Genomic DNA, 18,785 nt, shown 5'->3' with positions numbered 1-18,785 from the left:
CACTTTGTCAAAAGATGAAATTGTATGCAAAATGTATAATAGCAAGTCCATGGGTCTAGACTTTTTCTGGGAGGGGGTCCACACACCAAAATGGGTCTTGACTTGGTTCCCATAATGAATAGTATGGATGGGTGTTGACTTGGTATTCAGTTTCTACTCTATCTGTTTCATTATTTTTAACAGTATTTGTTGGCAGGGTGTAATTGTAACAGGCATTTGTTATTGGCTGCAAGTCTGCACAATAGAGACTATAGGCCTGGTTTTCACAGCAATGTTCACCCCTCTAGCTCTTATAATCACAACAATATTCTTAGCACTTTTGTGGAAAGAAACACTTTAATTGGGAAGGTTCAAATTCTACTCTATCAATCTCAAAAGAAGCACAAAATGTAAAACAAATTAAGTTAACTATTTAACGAGGCTCATTGTTTTTTCTTTTCTTTAATTATGGCAGTGTTGGTGGCACTGTTTTACTAGTGGTTGGACTCTACATTGTCCTTTAGGGGAAGAGCAAGGAGAGTGTAAAGGAGGGTGTAAAAGGAGATAACCTAGAAGTTGAAGAAACAAAAGAGGAAACCAGATTGGAGTGCATTGTACAACATTGGTTCAAACTTATTTTTTCTTTCTTACTTTTCTTAGAGAATATGATAAAATATCTTATTACATTAAGCACACTTTTTTTAAATTAATTAAGATTAAATGTTATTTTTTATCTATTATATTTTAGTGTTGTTTTATATATTTTAGTATATTAAGTTTTAGCAGAGACTATAACTACTTAATGTATGATTATATTTATTAGAGACATAATTCTTCTAACATTGTGAATTGTAAATATTACACCAATTCACAATTTGGAGAATGGTTCTGAACTAGTTTAACACAAATAAAAAAAATTAAACTACTTCAAGGATAAAAAAAGGTTCAGAAGCAGCAATGCCACTAAAGAGTAGAGATCAAGAACAAGAGAGAGGAAGAATAAGACATATAATTCTTTCATGAATTGGTCAGTTTTCCTAACTAGTGATATTACACAATGGAAATGTTGAACCAAAATAAGTCAAATTGAAGGAAGAAGATTTGCTTTAAGGTTACACTTTGGGGCATACATTTGCCACAACCTCATTTCTGGAGGCTTTCATGCCCAATAATCTGCTAAGATCCCAATTTGTGTTAGCAAAAGCTCAACATCCCATGTCCCCCCATTTTGTGTACCTAAAACAGAGCTCTAGAATTCCAGCCTATTGGACAAGGTTGAATTTCAAGAGGGTGCTGTTTTTGTTACCAAAGAAAGATTTTATTAATTAAACAAAATAGGAGAAAGAATACACCTCCAAGGATTTCTACTTCACCAAACATTTCTCCTTTTGTAAAGAGCTAGTGTTCAACTTACAAGCGATAAACATAATGAACTTTTTCCCTTCCATGATGAACTAACTAGTATTCCAACTCTCCTACCTAAAGATTATACAACATAAAGATTTACCATTCAGCAGAAGAATTACAAAAGACTAATACTATATCCTAAATTTAGTGACCTTATAATACAAAATTATCCTGAATGACCAATTTTGTAGTGATTAGGAAAATGGTTCTTGATGCTTTATTCTTTTAATTTTATATTACTAACACACCATTTCCTTGATTTTTGCTGAAGTAATATAGTTTGGCAGTCCAGAGAAATTTTTACACAAGCACGTAGTCATTAAGTATAATTAATTAAAGCTAATTTTGTGTACCATGTATATAGCATTTTCAATAGAACATATTTTCAAGCAGATGCTAGAATTGCTCAACATACATAGTCAGTGTCAGTGACATACGCTACATCAAACAGGAAGTGCAAATTCTCATAAATAACCTCAAGTAAAGGAAGGATGTTACTAACAATAACAAGTAACAAGTGCAGACAGACATATCACATAGTAACTCATAACTGTATCCTTAACTATGGTTGATAAAGGAAGCAACTCGATCGAGCAAGGAAACAGCATTGTCACAATCTAGATTCAACAAATGAAACATGTCTCCCTCTCCCTTTGCCTCTATAACCTCCACAATACCGTTCCACCCACACTTCTCGAGCAATTCCTTGTAATACCAACCCGTATCTTTCAGCAAATCATTCTCAAACTAATTTTAAAGACCCAACATACCTAACCTAGGTTAGTTCTAAAAACTATTTTGAATTGAACTAAACTGATAACTAATTTCAACAAGGCAAACACAGGCACAAAATAGGCGGACAACAGTACCATATGAATTAGTAAATGCTGGGTTCAACCATTTTTCTATCATGGAACGAAAATAAATGTTTCAGGGACAGTGTGATACTTACCTTTGATGGAAACTTCACTGATAGGTGAGCTCCAGGGTCACTGTAAACACAAACCCACAAAGGCACAGCGTAACTGAGGTCCAGGGTCAACAACAGTACCATATGAATTAGTAAATGCAGGGTTCAACCATTTTTCTATCATGGAATGAAAATAAATGTTTCAGGGACAGTGTGGTACTTACCTTTGATGGAAACTTCACTGATAGGTGAGCTCCAGGGTCACTGTAAACACAAACCCTCAAAGGACCAGTGCTGCTGAGGTCCAGGGTCACTGTAAACACAAAGCTACAAAAAGCATTGAATCCCAAGGAGGGTGAAATAATGAAACTCGAAGACAAACATTTAAGATGCTATTTTACCTTAAAGCGAAGCGAAGCAGGGTGCTGACTCACACTCTACAATGGGGGAAATGATGACACGATTTATGACCAGAAAGCACAGAAAGAAGCTGGTTTGCCCACGTACCTAAATGCGACAGTGACGAACACGAACTCGAATGGGAACTGTTGCGAACTCAAACTCGAACTCCAACACGTACTTGAACTTGAACACCAACTCGAATGGGAACTGGTGCGAACTCCAACTCGAACACGAATAGAAATGGCAGCTTCAGGAGGACAAATAACCTAAGTGATGAGGAAGAAATGGAGAAAGAGTTTCGGTTACTGAACGCGTGGAGGGAAAATGGATTTTCGGGGTTTTAGTACTTATGAAAGGGACAACGTTGGTTTTTTAAACAAAATCGATGTTAAGTAGTTCATATCAACATCGGTGTTTTAAAAAACCGATGTTAACTTTCTAAAGTTAACATCGGTTTTGCAAAAACCGATGTTAACTAGTGGATGTTAACATCGGTTATTTAAAAAATCGATATTGACATCGCCACCGCATTTGTGTTAACATCGGTTTTTTACAAAACCGATGTTAACAGTTACATCTTAACATCGGTATTTCATAAAACCGATGTTAATAAACTAATCTTAATTACAAGTATGCCACCGTGCTTTTGTTAACATCGGTTTTTCCGGAAACCGATGTTAACATAGCGATGTTAAATGTATATTTTTTAGTAGTGAGTTGATATTGGCATTTGCAGTGTGAATGCCGAGCTATGGCCATTCTGTTGGGGATAAAATTAGCATGGAATAGAGGGTATACATCCCTTATTGTTAAATCTGATTCTTCCACTTTGATTTAGCTGCTGTTGAAAGGTTTCCCAAACACTCATCTTGCTTTCCAAGTTATTCTAAGTATAAATAACTACAAGCTGTTAGGTGGAAGGTAATCAAGTGGTGACTAGCAAATCATGGTTTATCCTTGTTAGATCAAGAAAAAGTTTTTGATGTTGTGCCTTCATTTGTTTTAATCGCTATTTGTGAGGATGTAAGTTATAGTATGTTCTATCACAGGTTTTAATTCCAGTTTTCACTACTAGAAAAATTGCATTCTACATCGATTAATTGGGTCATTTTACATCGATTTACGACCGTTGTTGTAGGCGACGTTGTAAAAAGGGGTACACATTCTACGACGGTTGTCCAAGAACCGATGTAGAACTGATTTCATTCTACGACGGGCGTTCTAGAACTGATGTAAAATGGTGTTCATTCTAAGACAATCTTTCACACGTGACTATCTTAGAATGGATAGCATTCTACGACAGTCATCCCAGAACCGATGTAGAATGTAATATATTTTTTATTTCCTTGGAATAACAGCCTTTGCCTATAGACAGGTAGGAAAATGTTGTTTATAAGCAATATTTTTAATTTTTAATCTTATAACTGCAAAAAATTCAAACATGACAACATTACTAATATGTTTTTTTTTTCTTTTCAAGTTCTGATTAAAGAAAAATTATGACCCAATAAGGAATGTAAACTAGATAGAGGCCACCCTACACAAGAGAAAACAGAAAAAAAGAAAAGGAGATAATTGCTATCACTAACAAGCTAAGAGTATAGGTATTTTGGTTAAGAAGATATTTTGTTTTCAGAAGAAAAAAAATACAAGTCTAATATCACTAGGACTAAGTAATTTGAATTAAATTTTAAATACATATATATTGTTCGCTAAAATACAAGTCTAATATCACTAGGACTAAGTAATATGCTTGTTTATTAATTTGCCTTCATCTCATCACTGTACAGCATAGTCGAATACACTTCTTATGTTAATTCGAGAGTACATCAGCACCTTTCCACATTACAATTACTTTCCCACACCTCTTATTTACAATGGCCTATTTATACCAAGTCCTATAACAACTTACATTCAGTCAGTTAGTTAGTTACTAATTGTCCTATCCCTCCCTTGGCCCAATTTTATTTCTTATAAACATAGACCTGCTTGATAATCAGCCTGCTATCAACAACAATTAAATTTATTTGATGAAATAGAAAAAACTAAATAAACTCCCATAGCCATCAGGACAATTATTGACTAGTGGTTAAAACAATAATAGTTTCAATTGAAATGACTTACCCGAGCAGATGCTCTCTTGTGAGCATGGTACGTGGGCCCATCTTTATATTCACCGTACCAATAGTATGTTCTTTATCTTTCATCATATAAAATGCCCCCTCCATGAGCTTGAATAGGATTTCCATCAGTATCCATCCAAATTCTCCCAAGGTAGTAGTAATAACTATCATTTCCTGTGACTTTCATTGGATCAATAGCACTCTTGTTACTAGGGAAGAAAACATGTCTCGGCTACCATGAATGTACTTTTCTCATTTTGTATTTCTTTTTTTTCTTTACCTCTGTTCCTGAATTTATTTAATTTGAAGAGAAATGGTACCAACATTGTTTTCTTTTTTTATTAATGATAACAACATTCTTACCACACTTTTTTGAATATCTCAATATGACAATATCCTACTAATTGAAGTTTGTTTGAAATAATAAAATATTATGGATTAAATATTTTATTTAATGATTTTTTTAATTTTACAATTTTCAACAAACTAGTATTTTAACATGTGCAAAGGATAGATGTCTATTTTATTTTAAATGAAATTTATAATAAATAAATATTTTAAATATGTTATATTTTTAATTTATGATAATAATTTATATTATATTGTAGGATTATTTTTAATTATTAATAATTTTAAAAAATGAAATTTTGATTTAGAAATAAAAAATGATAAATTAAAAGAGAGATAGGTTTTATTTTATTAAAAAAATCTCCCATCAAAAGAAAATTCAGCTCGTAAGAATACTCTGAAAAATAATTTAAGAAAACGTTCTCATTCAACATAAGTACATAACTATTTTAATTTATACATATAAAAATAAATAATAAAAAAAAAGTATGAATTGAATTTGTTGGTTTCCTCCAAATTTACTTGCAATTGCTTGGGGCGCTATTCTATTGTCTGAACATTATCTTTATTTGCTCGATCTTGTTGCCCGTCTTCAAGAACTTGAAGTTTGAAGATCAAATTAATTAGTGAGCCCCTCTATTTATTAAAATGTCCTCATTATAAAACATTATATTATAGTTTCGAATTAATTAATATTTAGGAGCAACAATATTCAATGAGAAAAATACTGTTGAAAAATAATTAATATTTTTTATTTTCTGACTTGGATTAAATACACCATAAGCTTCCTATAACACAAGCTTTGTGCGTTGACCCACCAGCCCATAAAACTTGGATTAAATACTTGATGCCTACTCTGTTATATTAACAGAAACCCAGTAGGTCATAATTTAAATATTTTCATAATTATGATCATATTTAATAAATAAATAAATTATAATTGAATATAATAATTATAATTAGACGTGTTTTTTTCTTCTTTTTTATAAACTGTGGTCATAGGATTTTCGGTTCATGAACTAGAAATTCCAAAAGTTGAAGGAATTAATTAATCTGTGACCTGTATTATGAGAGGGGGAATAATACACTAGAACTCTGGCCATGAAAGCCTCAGCAAAAACAACACCTTCTCCATTGCAATCCACCTCAAGCTTGTGAGTGTGATCATCCACACTCCTCAACCTTCCAGCTAAGGGGTAATAATACACTAGAACTCTGGCTAAGGAGATTGAGTATCACTATCTAGTGTTACATAAAAGATCAGTTAAAAAAGACTAAAAACAATGATGAATATTAATATAAGAACAATGATGAATTATTTGCATCATTGAGGATGAAAGACTAAAAAATTAAGTGTATGATATTAATATAAGAAATATATATGACTAAAATATCACATGTAAGATACAAGATCAGTTAAAAAAGATAACTAATTAAAAACAACATGACAAGCTACTAAGGAAAGAAATGACCACCAAAAATGCTAATTTAGATATCCAATTATATATAATATGAATCTGTTTGGTTTTGTCCTAAAAATATAAATTAATTTTTCTTTACAGAATTTATTTTCTTTCATTTACCTACATCTTTTTTTCCCAGTCTAAATATGGAGGAGAGGGATTAAACTCATCACCTCTACTGTTACATAGTTATATTGGAATGATGGGATTGTGTTCATCAAATCATAGAACTGTAGAATCACGATGATGTCTTAGAAGTATGCACATGATTAGAGCAGCCATATTAAGACCCTGGAATTAAAATTTAACATCATCAAGTTTATTGAATAATATTAAAGCAGCAAGAGAATCAGCTATCTGCATTTAACAGGAAAATGAATTTACAAAAGAAATACTTACTTTTTTTTTTCCAACTAGGTGTTTATATACCAAGAAATCACTTGCCTCTCAAAACATTGCATTCAAAGACAAAGAGAAAAAAATGATCAACAAAAGTCTTATCCCACTAGGTGAGGTGGGCTAAAAGAGAATAAAACGATAAAAAAAACTACGAATTATCTAGTTTGCAATCTTAGGAGTGAATATCAAATCACCCGTATTTATTAAAAACAGAGAGAGAGTGAATATCAAGCTTTTGAGTTAGTGAAAGAGCTTTTCTAACTTGAATCCTCCACCTACACATGACCAAATGAAATTTGCAGCTGAAGACACCTTCCTCAAAGTTGTGTTTCCATCTTCATAGCTGTAGTCACAAAGTAGTTAGCAACAACAAGTACCATATGTTTGGAAGACAAAAACCACAATAAAAGGGTAAGCAATTGAGGGGGTGGGAATGGGGAACAATAAGTCTGCTATTCATAGCAATAAATCAGCTCAAGCAATTGAACTGCCAACTATTTTGCATTCTTAATGTTTTCAGTTTTTCAGGATACCTTACTAATCATTGTAATTAGTTTGTTATGCAATATTGCTTGTGATGAATATAGCAGATAAAAAATTAAGATCATCCATTCCATTGCAAGAAGATGACCAGAATAATTTGAGAAAGTATGCCACAAAAAAGCTAATATAAATTAAAAGTCAAACCAAGTCTTTTAAAGAAGCAATAATTACCCATCAGGGTGCTTTTTTGCTTAGTATCTCTAAGTACATCCACCTCCTGCATCACCAATACACCAATCACAACCCAAGAAAACCAAACCAAATGAACCAAAAACGAACAAAACCAAAAATGCCAACCCAGCATCCCCGAAAACAAACTGAATTATTACCTTAGGTTGTGGTTCCACAGATCCCTAAAAGAGATGCTTCACATCAAGAAGTCGTGGATCAATCTTAGTAGGGGCCTTATCCTATGCCTTCAAGCCATCAGAAACAGCAACCACTGCTCAAAGCAAATGAACAAAGTTATTTTGAAATTTGAAGTTCTAATATTGTGTAAATTAGCTTCAACTACTTAATTTTCTCACATTAAAAGTTTCAAACATGAACAAAGGTCAATAATAGAAATTTTTTATGGCAAATAGACAACTGAAAATAATCATATAATGTAAGAAAATAATTGTATCACTATCATGTAAGCCTATAGTTTCCAAACTGCCAAGACTCTTAAAGCAAGTGGAAAGGAGCCATTAGATCCTTAGGGGGTATTTGGTTTGGTTGTTTTCTGTTTTCATTTTCACTGAAAATAGAAAACAGTGATGAAAATGTGTTTGGTTGGATTTCTGAAAACATTTTCAGTGAAAATGAAAACAAGAAACAACCAGAAAATGAAAACAATAAATTCTCATTTTCAGTGTTTTCAGTTGAGAACATAAACCTCATTTTGGATAAAATGAAATTGCGGTGGCAATGAATGTAATTTTAAGAAAATCTAAAAATACAAAAAGACAAGAAGTCAATATATCATAAATTTTCAATATTTTTATTTCATGAAAACAGAAAACAAGAAGTAAAACCAAACATGTTTTCAAAATTCTAATCTTTTAAAAATGAAAACAGTTTTCAGAAAATAAAAACAGGAAATGAAAATAGAAAATGAAAATGCAAACCAAACACACCCTTAGATTTTCATTGAACCCAGATCCCCATCACATAACCTGTAAGAAAATAGATAATGTCTATAAAAAAGAAAATTTACTAAAACTATATAAAATAAACAAAAGGCCCATGTTTTGTGCACACAATTTTTCACTTCTTTCCCAATTTTTTGAATATTAAATCCTTATAGGATTTTAGACTACTGGCACCCTTTATAATATCAAAGATCATATACGTCAGTCCTTTCTCAAATTGGGACTCAGAAATCTTGGATTTACGAATAGCTTCTTCAGTTCCTGCTTTTGCAATAGAACTTGTGTGTGCATCTTTAAAAACAAAAAATTTACAAACAAGAAGGCTAAACATATCACTTACTTCAAACTATATGGTAGCAATCGATCTCCCTTGGTGGGAGGTCGCACACATGCACAAAATGGTAGCTTTTTCTTCTACTTTTGGTTTTTGGTTCTCGTCCCGCCATAGAGATAATCTCGCAAAAGCACTCGTGGACTTCAATCAGCTCTGAAATTAGACTCATAGCTCCCCATGTTAAACCACTTGTGCATGACCACCATTGCCCAGAAGAGTTGTAAGCAGGCCCAACCTAGGCAACATATTTCAGCCCAACTTCTATGCAATTTGCCTCACTTTCCCAAAATCAACAAAACCCCTCACAACAGCAACAACCAAAGGGGCATTAGCAATTGAGGAAAAAGATAAAAAAGGGGTTCGAAAAAATAGAAAAAAAGAAGGACGTCGAGGCCTACGGTGAGCACGTGGTGGTGGTGGTCGCGGAGGACGGTGTTGTTGAAGGTGACGTCGTAGAAGTTGTGCTTCTCGTAGGGGAGGCAGTGGTCCACCACATTGATCGGCGCTACCACCAGGGGGGGTGGAGGGTGGTGTGGTTGGGGATGAACTTAGTGGCGTGCCGCTTTGGTCTTGACATGAGGCAAAGTCGCGACAGAGTCGACAGCACGAGCGTAGGGAGGCAGTAGTGAGGCCATGACGCGAGACCGAGTGAGCCTGAATCTAGGGTTTTATCAAAAATATATTAAAACTTAAAGACGGGTTTACCATAAACCCGTCTTAAATTAACTTTTATTTAATTTCAAAAATTCCACTCAAATGTGAGTTGTTCTTTCAAAGATGGTCTTGAACATAACCGCTGCCATAGAGTTCGTTCCACACATTTATATTTACGATAATGCCACCGCCTAATTAACTAAGACGTTTTTCTCGCGACCGTCGTAGAAGGAACGTCGTAAAAAAGCTTATTTTTAGTAGTGCTTCAAGGTGTTTGCCCCGCTAATTCACCAAAAAAAAAAAAAAACTTAAGCAACTCTGTCAAAATTGCTCTAATATTCGATTTTTCACAAGATAGGACCATATCTAAAATCTCATGTCAAATTAAGATATATTGGCTCCTTAAAAATAATAATGATATATGAATACCAAGGCCTTCTTACCCTCGTTATTTCTCTCCATTTTTCTTTCTATCAATCATATTATCTATGTTTTTTTTTTGCTGGATCAAAATCATATTATTTACTATACATTTCACCTCTTTATATTTTTTTCCAATTAAATCACCATTTTAATCTTGAATTTGTATGATGCTTTCACTTTAGTCCCTAAATGGAGGAAAGCTAGATAGAAAAAAGTTCTTAAAAGTGTATTCAATATTTAGTGTTAATATGAAAGTAGATGTTTGTTTTATAATGTTGTTAACAACATTGATATTGTCACACATTAAGTGTCACATAGTTTTCCACTTATGGTGCCACTTTTCATCAACATTATCAATGATCAATCAATGAAGTCAACAAGGAAAAGAATCAAATATTTAACTTATTTCTTTCTTCCTTCTTCTACACTCTCTTCCATTCTTTCTCTTTCTTTCTTGTATTCTATCACTCTTCCATCTCTCTTTCTCCCTTATCTTTCACTCCTCCGTTCTTGCTCTTGCACTCTCTCCTCTATTTTTCTTTCTTTCATTTTTCCATTCTTTCTTTGTCCATCCTTAACCCTCTCTTTGATAGACATGAAATAGCAAAGAGAAGGGAAAAGAAGGGAAGAGAAGAGAAAGCACTAAACCAAGGTTCTTGGTTGGGTCTCACTCCAAATTAAAAAATTTCTAACTTATTTATGCTTTATCAAACCTAGGTAAAAAAGTCATATTAATTTATCCTTTTTTATTTTTTTATCTACTCAGCAACTTTAATTTAAATATTTATTCTCCATTTTCACTCTATTTTTATTCAACTAAAGAACCTAAATTTCCATCCTATTTCTTTCTTTTCTTTTCTCACCTACCTACTTCACATCCCTCTTTCTTCTCCCCTCCCAAACAAATCCTAAGTGCCAAGTAATGTCCTAACTATTCTCCACATGACGTCCATGTCAACAAGGACTGAAATGAAGTTAACAGGTACCAAAATGAAATATTTTATGTTGTTTTGACCTATCTCTTTATGTCATTCTTCCTTTCTCTTTCTTCTATTCTTCCTATGTCTTCTCTCCTTCTTCCATTGTTCATCACTTTCTTTCATTCTTCCTTCTCTCTCTCTTTCTATTTAACAATCGAGTAGTCAAAGTTTTTGAAATTACAAGCTACAAGGTTTTCATCATGAGAAAACTCAAATTGAAGGTCTCTAAATGATAATGTAAGGAAGAGAAGACAAATAAAGAGAAAGACAAACTACTTAAATATTTCGTTTGTTTTTGTTGAGTTCATTTTTGTTCTTGTTGTGTGGATGCCATGTACAATTAGGACACTACTTGATGCTTAAGAGAGAGGAAGAATGAAAGAGAGTCAAGTAGACATTGAAATAAGTGAAAGAGAGGGAGAGAAAGAGGAAAAATGAAGGAGAAAAGAGAAGAAAGGAAGAGTGGAAGATGTAGACAAGAGAGCAAAAGAAAGAGCATGAATGATAGAGGGAGAGAAGATAGAGAAAGTGAAAGGAAGAATGGAATGTTGGGGTTTCATAGTCTATACTTTTTTGGGTAAACTAAGTTTTTAGTTCCTAAACATATTTGAAATTTGATTTTTACTCCTTAAACAAAAGTTTGATTGGTCAAAATCTCTCAACATTTTCAAAATCCAGTTTTTAGTCCTTAAACAAATGTTTGACTGGTCAAGGTCCTCCAACTATTTTCATTAAGGTTTTTCATCCTTAAACTTTTGAAAAATTCAGTTTTTAGTCCCTAAAATCTCATTAAATGAATAAAAATGATAAGTTCAAACTTTTGTTTAGGAGCTAAAAACTGAAATTTCTAAAAGTTTAGGGACCTTGACCAATCAAACAAAAGTTTAGAGACTGAAAACCTAATAGTTAAGGGACCTTAACTAGTCAAACTTTTGTTTAGGGACTAAAAACCGAATTTTGAAGAAGTTTACGGACTAAAAACTTAGTTAACCCTAATTTTCTTTAAAAAATTCTAAAAAGATTATGAGCAGAAAGAACCCCATTCCATGGACTACACATCTAGCATGAATCACTGAGAGTTTAGAGGTTACCTTTGAAATGTGGTTTCAAATAATGGAGAGTGTCCTCTTCATTGCCAAGCGTCGAACATGACAATGTCTTTCCTCAGTCCACACATGTAAAGCTGGAGTGGTGTCTCGATGCTAGTTGATGGTTAGGGGTTTAGAGACAACTCACAAAAATAATGTTTCTTTTTTCTCAAACGTCATGTTTTAAGGTATGCACCTCCTTATAGAAAACATGAGCTTATCTTTGTTGGATCGAGTGGCCTCAGAATAATTAAGAAGGGGGGTTGAATTAATTATTCCTAAACCTTTACTAATTAAAAAATTACTCTTCTATGGCTTTTACTAAATTGTTAAGAGAATAAGGAGTAGAAGAGAAACTTAACAGAAAGTAAAAGCGGAAATTAAATGCACAACGGAAAGTAAAAGAGTAGGGAAGAAGGAAACAAACACACAAGAGTTTTTATACTGGTTCGGCAACAACCCGTGCCTACATCCAGTCCCCAAGGGACCTACGGTCCTTGAGATTTCTTTCAACCTTGTAAAAATCCTTTTACAAGCAAAGATCCACAAGGGATGTACCCTCCCTTGTTCTCTTTGAAACCCTAGTGGATGTACCCTCCACTAGAACTGATCCACAAGAGATGTATCCTCTCTTGTTCTCAGTCAAACCCAAGTAGATGTACCCTCTACTTGTACCACAAAGGATGTACCCTCCAATGTGTTAAGACAAAGATCTCAGGCGGTTAAACCTTTGATACTTTGTGAATGGGGATACAAAAGAATTCTCAGGCGGTTAGTCCTTTGAAAACTTTTTGTATAAGGGAAAGGGAAGAATCAAAAGAATTCTCAGACTGTGTCGTTTTGAATTCTTTGACAAGGGAGAAGAGAGACACAAAAGAATGCAGGCGGTTAGTCCTTCGTTCTTTTGGAAAAGGGAGAAGAGAGATACAAAAAGAATTCAGGCGGTTAGTCCTTGGCGAATTCTTTTTGGCAAAGGGAGAAGGGAATGAAAAAGATGAATAGCACAATTTTTTGAACAAAGAACTTTTCTTCGAAGAGAAAGTTTTGAACAAAAACTTTTAGAAACATGAAGAGAAGATGAAACAAAACAACTGTTGAAAGAGATAAAAGAAAATATTGAAAGATGATTGAAAGAAATGATTGAGATGAATTGATAGAAAGATTGCTTAGAAAGATTGATTGAAAATACAAAACAAAGCCTTGCTTTTATAGACTCTTCATGTCTGGTCAAGAGAACCATTTTGAAGAGTTATAACTTTTAGAAAAACTTAAAACCAATTTGAAAAAGTCAAAAACCATTTGAAGAGTTACATCTTTTGATTTATTCAGAAACATTCACTGGTAATCGATTACCAAATCAGTGTAATCGATTACACAAAGCTTTTATGTGAAAGGATGTGACTCTTCACATTTGAATTTGAATTTCAACGTTCAAAGGCACTGGTAATCGATTACCAAAACATTGTAATCGATTACAACTTTTTGAAAATAATTGGAACGTTGTAAATTCAATTTGAAAACTTTTTCAAAACAATTTTGCTACTGGTAATCGATTACAACAATCTGGTAATCGATTACAAGAGAGTAAAAACTCTTTGGTAAAAGGTTTTGTCAAAACTCATGTGCTATTCAAAGTTTTGAAAAACTTTTTAATACTTATCTTGATTGAGTCTTCTCTTCATTCTTGAATCTTGAGTCTTGAATCTTTTTCTTGATTCTTGAGATCTTGAACCTTGAATCTTGATTCTTGTCTCTAGACTTTCTTCTTAAGTCTTGAATTCTTCTTGATTCTTATCTTGAACTCTTGAATTGTTCTTGATTCACTTGAGTTGTTCTTTGATTGATCTTTGATTCACTTGAGTTGTTCTTTGATTGATCTTTGAGCTTTTTGTCATCACCTTTGTCATCATCTTTTGTTATCATCATTGTTATCATCAAAACACCTTTCAATCACCTTTGATTCACCATGAAGCTTTGCTTCTACAATTTTAATCTCCATAAACTATTTGATTGGATCCCATTTCCATGTGGCCACGCATATAGCGCATCCTACTCTATCGAGAGGTCAAAAGATATAACTCCTATTATGTAGGAGGGATGAATCATATCTATATCACTCACATCTCTTAATATGATTATTGTAGGCCTAGCTACTACTTTTATGATAACTTTGTTACAGATGGTGTATGATAGCATTAAAGCCTATAACTCTACATGTAGGAATGTAGTAACTTCAAATCAAGGACAACTATTACCTTATGATTGCTATGAGAAGCGCTTTTGATAGTTAAATGACTATTATGAAGCATTCTCATATTGGATCTATCTAGTATAAATATTTACTCCTAATATTTATACTTGTGTGTTGACTTGATATCTCGTATCCATGACCTATGAGATATGATCATCAATTTGCTCACATAATAACCTCAATGAACTGTTGTCATCCCAATTAACAATAATTCTTGACTACAAATACTTTTAGAATTATATTTCATTGTTCAATGAATCTCACAATCAAGTCCCACTTGATCTACCATTGAGTGAATCGTATATTCTAAGGGCATTATTATGATATGCAATTAATAACATAATAACTGACATGTATCGTATACATATAAAATATATAAACCAAAATAGCATAAAATGGATTGGCCAGTAGGACTCGCTTAACATGGAAAAGAGTGAAAAGATAATGGAGGAATAGAAAAATAGAAGAAATAGGAAAAATGGAAGAGAGAGAAACAAAGAGAAAAGACAAAAAATGATAACTTAAATATTTCATATTGGTCCTTAACTCCCTTTTCCCTCCATTTAATTTTGGTAATTGATCATGTAGACAACATGTGATAGTCAAGTGAGACACTGTGACAATTGATTTGTCACATTAGCATTGTCACCTTAGGACTAACATGAAAGATGAAATATGAATTGAGAGACCTTTTTTTCTTCCATTTAAGAACTAAAGTGAAAATGTTATATAAATTTATCTCTCTAAAATGTTTTATAGAGTATAGGTGTCTATTAATCGTTTAATTTTTTTTAAAAAAAATTGTCACTAGCAAATTGTGATACTTAGAAAGTTACTATGACTTGTCACTTGTGTATTATGAAAAATAATATAACGTGATAGAAAAAGATATAAATAAAAATTATAAGTACTAAGTTATTAATGGAAATATTATTACATATAATCTAATACTATCATAGTTTAATTTATAGCAATTTCCTCGTGACACATAATTAAGTTTTTTTAGCTTTTGTTCATGTGACAAATAGATTGAGCACTTACTCTTCTGCAGAAAGGTCACTAGTTATGTCGAATGGTTCTCCTATTGACAAATTGTCCATATCTTCAATGTATGAGTCCAAAAGAGTATGTGTGTGGGGGAGGGAGGCATCTACAAAAGGCACTTTGACGCTTAAGTAAGGGTTAAGTTTAAAGAAACAAATGACATCAATGGAATATTCACATGAACAATGATCTTTACCTCGGGGGCTCTTCCCTTTATATACCGACCTTATTGGACCTTGGGTTTTTAGGCCTTCGTATTCTGATTACCAAGTAGGTAATATGTCTCTTAACCTTGTTTAGGTGCTTCTAATCAGCTAATTATCTTTAAGCAGATTGATTAACTATAATCGTGGTCGAACGATACTTGTCATTTGTATATGTTGAAGACCAAGACGTGTTGTACAAAATATGTGAGCATATGGCTGAAATGGTACTCGACTTCAGAGGGTATGTTGCGCTAGGTGTCCATATAGGCGTCTGTCGCAACCTACCCTTCGGTGGGAGGGCGACGCGTGACTTGCGGGAGCGTGTCCCAAGAAAGGAATACGCGCGGAGTTGCCACCAACGTTTATTTGAGGAAAACATCGAAAAAACCGAAAAAGACGTGATCTACGAACTTTAAGTGAAAGGTTCGGGAGTTGTATTTATGCACGGGGAAGGTATTAGCACCCCACACGTCCGTCACAAGAGACGGAAACCTTTAATCAAATGTGCAAATATGACTTCAATTTATGTTATCTTCCCTTTTTACGTTCTTATGTCTTTTTTATGCCTTTTTATATTTTTATCTTTTTGTGGTCGACAAGGGCATTTCCCTTTGCTCCTACGTATTCCTCAATTGTGATGAGAAAATCAGACCTATGTAGTTCTTTTGTGAACAAAGCGTTTTGGTTATTTTTTATCCTTTTTGGCAAGATATGTTTTTTTTTTAATGAAAGGTCATTTAAGGCGTTGGACCATTAGACAATCTTTCGATTCTTTTGAAAAGTGAGAAAACATTAAGGCATTGGACCATTAATGATTTCTTTATTTTTGAAAGAGGTAGTAAAGTTACATATTGATTTTAGGCTTTTTAGAAATCTACACTTAACCAATAAAATCGGAAAAGACCATTTCAAGGCGTTGGACCTTTGAAAATGGCTTTTTTAGGCGATGACAAAAGTTTGGTTTACGAATTGATTTTAGCCTTAGTTTCACTTTGGTTATTAGTCGATTCGATTTAAGAAAGAGAAATCCCAAAGAAAAAACGTCCGATTGATTTTTTTGATTTATTTTACTAAAAGATATTTTTTTATTATTATATTATTATTTTACCTCTTTTTGGTTTCCAACGTGGTTACGGCATGACCGAACGGTCGGATTTCATTTTTACAGAAATTAACGGATGTTACAATTCAAATAATCGGTGGAACTTTGTTTTATTCAGAAAAATAAGACAATAATACTAAAAAACTAAAAATAAAAACTTAGTATAAGAAAATAATAAAAACTGCCTAAGGTCAGCTGACATGGCATGGGAAATTTTCTTCTACCCCAAATGCATATATAATAATAGTCATTCTGATAACTGGAGCAAAAGTTATGACCGTTTTAAGTTTTGCTAAAAACAAGTCCCCAAAATTTTTGCCTCTCTCAAATTCAGTCACACCAAGTGCTTCTGGTATTTTTCACACAAAATATGGACCAAAAGAAACTACCACACAAAAAATCAGCCAAAAATAACAAATCTAACTATCAAAACAAAAATCGCCAATTAAATTGCAAAATCAGTCGCTACTAAACAAAAAAAATCTAACTATCAACATAAAACTGAAACAGGGAAGCGATAAACAGGGGACGCGACTGAAATGCAAAACAGAACATTACAAAAAAAAACACACACTCACAACACTAAACAACATAGCTACACTCAAAACAACTAAATACTATGATGAACCTTTGGACCACTACTCCCCGGCAACGGCGCTAAATTTGATCGAGGTCGTACCCGAATCAAATAAACATTAAAAATGTTGTATCTAGGAAGTGATCCTAGGTCGTCTCCCAACGAGCAATGGTCAACCAAACGTTCATAACAGATAATAATAAAATAGTAATGAATTAGGGGGGGGGGGGTTATATGTTTTTGTAAATTAAACAGCAAGCAAATTTGAATTAGAAAATAACAGAATTAAAACATGTTGTTTTCCCTTGATTCACAAGCATGTCTCTTATCCTAGGTTATGCGAATTTATCATTAATCAGTTCAACCACTTAATCCAACCCTAAATTAAATTACTAAGCGAAAATTAACATAAGGTTGTCATTATGTGATTAAGCAACACATACACCAATTAATCATGACCGAAACTGATCATTAAGCATGAAGGTAAATTAAGCGTAGAAACAATTAATCAAGCACTAATCATGCAAGGATTAATAGCAACAAATACAGAGTAATTGGTGAAGAGGAAAAACTTATCAGAATTCAACAGTAATAACAAAACCTCAAAGAGAACTATGTTTGATCCTCAAGAGAAAACAACGCTGGAGACTTAGCTTTCCATTAATCAGTAGAAAACGAAATTGTAGATTGAAGTAGAAATGAAATTGCAGAAAACGAATTTTATTCTACGTGAATAATGTGCATGAACAGTACAAACTGGAATTCTAAAACCCTAGAATTATTCTTCTCTTTGAAAAAAACTCTCTGAACTAAAACACTAGTGTTGTTATATAGGTCCTCAGCCCCAAAGTTTACAAATCTATTTTAAGTCCAAGCCCATAAACAAAATAAAATAAAATTTGGACAAGATAAGATAAGATTGGATGAAATAAAATCTAGATGGAATAAAATCTGGATAAGATAAGATTTGATAAAATAAAATTGTCTGCTCTCTTGAAGTCCAAGCCCAATTCCGGATTCAAGCCCAATTGCTTATAATTCTCCTGAAATTAAATTAAAAACACAAAATTAGTCAAGTAGGCCCAAATGATAAAACTGCATAATTAATTTAACAATTAAGGCTAATCAGTAATTAAAATGGTGACAAAAAGGGTTAAGAAATAGGAGAAAATAATGACACATCAATGGGAAATCAATAGAGACAAGGATATACTCAAGGAGGATTTTCAGGCTTCCAGCAGGGTCCTTATAACCAACAAGGACAGTGGAGATCACACCCTGGCAATAAATTCAACAAAGACCAGGGGGGACCTTCTAAATGGCCAATCCAACAAGGGCCAAATATCTTTCAGAGGACTACTAAGCTGGAGGAGACTTTGACTTAGTTTATGCAGGTAACAATGTCAAATCATAAAAGCA

This window comes from Glycine max, chromosome 4 (assembly GCF_000004515.6).
Source record: "Glycine max cultivar Williams 82 chromosome 4, Glycine_max_v4.0, whole genome shotgun sequence".
Taxonomy (NCBI): Eukaryota; Viridiplantae; Streptophyta; class Magnoliopsida; order Fabales; family Fabaceae; genus Glycine; species Glycine max.
This window is presented reverse-complemented; position numbering follows the sequence as displayed.